This window comes from Pteropus alecto, unplaced genomic scaffold (genome assembly GCF_000325575.1).
Source record: "Pteropus alecto unplaced genomic scaffold, ASM32557v1 scaffold43, whole genome shotgun sequence".
Taxonomy (NCBI): domain Eukaryota; kingdom Metazoa; phylum Chordata; class Mammalia; order Chiroptera; family Pteropodidae; genus Pteropus; species Pteropus alecto.
The window spans coordinates 2,664,959-2,666,418 of NW_006435764.1; the positions used below are offsets into that span (position 1 = coordinate 2,664,959).

Here is a 1,460-nt window from a genome sequence, read left to right on the forward strand (position 1 = left end):
CCACGCGCCAGGCCCCGCCTCCCACACAGGGGTCCCTGGCGGTCCCTGCCGCCTTGAGCCGCGGAGCTGAGTCAGGTTTGGTGGGCACCGGGCCTGCCGTGTGTACCCTGCACACGTGTAGGGGTGACCCGGGGCCAGGACGGAGCTGCCAGTGGACCTCACTGTTGACTCTTGAATAATGGGCGTGTACTCAATTACCGTATATCTAAACTTTCCGTCACCCATAATGAGAAAAAGGCCCCAGTGAGCACACAGGCCAGCCTCTGTCATCCATGTCTGGGCTGGGGAGGGCCTTGGTTGGGCCCTATGCTCCCATCAGCTAGCACAGCGGTCCCCAACCTTTGTGGCACCAGGAACCCGTGCTCCTACGAGAATCTAATACCGGATGATCTGAGGCGGAGCTGAGGCGGTGATGCTGGCGCTGGGGGCGGCTGCAAATACAGATGAAGCTTCGCTCCCTCGCCTGCCGCTCACCTCCTGCTATGTGGCCCGGTTCCTAACAGACTGGTACTGGTCCACGGCCTGGGGGTTGGGCACCCCTGAGCCGGAGGTTCCTGGGCCTGGGGGCGCCTACCAACATCGCTGTGTGCCCTGCTGTCGGGCCTCGGGGAGCTGCTATCCAGGACACCCTCACCTCTGCCTCATGTCCCGCCCTCTCGCTCCTTGTCCTCATTGTGGGCAGGCCGGCAGCCGGGCTTCTCTGCCGGATGCTGCAGCAGCGCTGGGCTGGCCCCCAGGAGGGCTGGGAGACTCTGCTCAGCAGAACTGCGTGGGGCGGCTGGTTCAGGAACTAAACAGCGGGACTGTCCCTGGCACTCCGTGCCAGGCGGTAAACTAGGAAGCGACAGAACGTCGCCCTTGCCTGGCTGTCTGAGAGTGGCCATTGTTAGCGCAGTGGGCAGGGCGCTCCTGTGAACGCTGGTCTCATGTGAAGCCTCAGGGGTTAGGGGGCCCTTGGATAAGCTCAGCATGCAGGCCGGGCGGCTGCTGAGGCCGAGGCTGTGGGTCCCTCACTCCTCTTGCGTGGATGGGCCAGGAACGGGGGCAGGAGGGAAGCGGGAGCCTTGCTGGGGCTGGGGTGGAGGTAGGACGGCCCTGCTGGGCCTTTCCTTCTGCCGGTGGGCACCCGTGTGCTCCGGGGTCCTGGCCGAAGCCAGCCTAGCGAAGACAGGCAGCGGGCATGGCGGGGTGAAAGCCAGCAGGCGCAGAGTGCGCCCCAGACGGTGGGCTGAGGTGCGGGACACGAGCGGCCGTCCCCGGGTGGGCAGGAGAAACCTACCCCAGGATCTAATTTCATCAAACCCCAGGGGTGCGTGGGACTCAACCTCCAGCCACCACAGAAATTAAAATCTGGGACAGGACCGTTGGTCTCGTGGCCCGCAGACACATGCTGCTCTCTTGAGGTCCGTCCTCCCAGGAAAGGCAGCTGGGCGGCCCCCTCCCAGACCCCAGGCTGAGTG

At 64.7% G+C, this 1,460-nt stretch overlaps 1 protein-coding gene across 1 annotated transcript in view; it reads right to left on the reverse strand.

Moving 5' to 3' along the window:
• ANO1 (anoctamin 1) overlaps positions 1–1,460 on the reverse strand; it is a 69,574-nt gene that overhangs the window by 12,374 nt on the left and 55,740 nt on the right.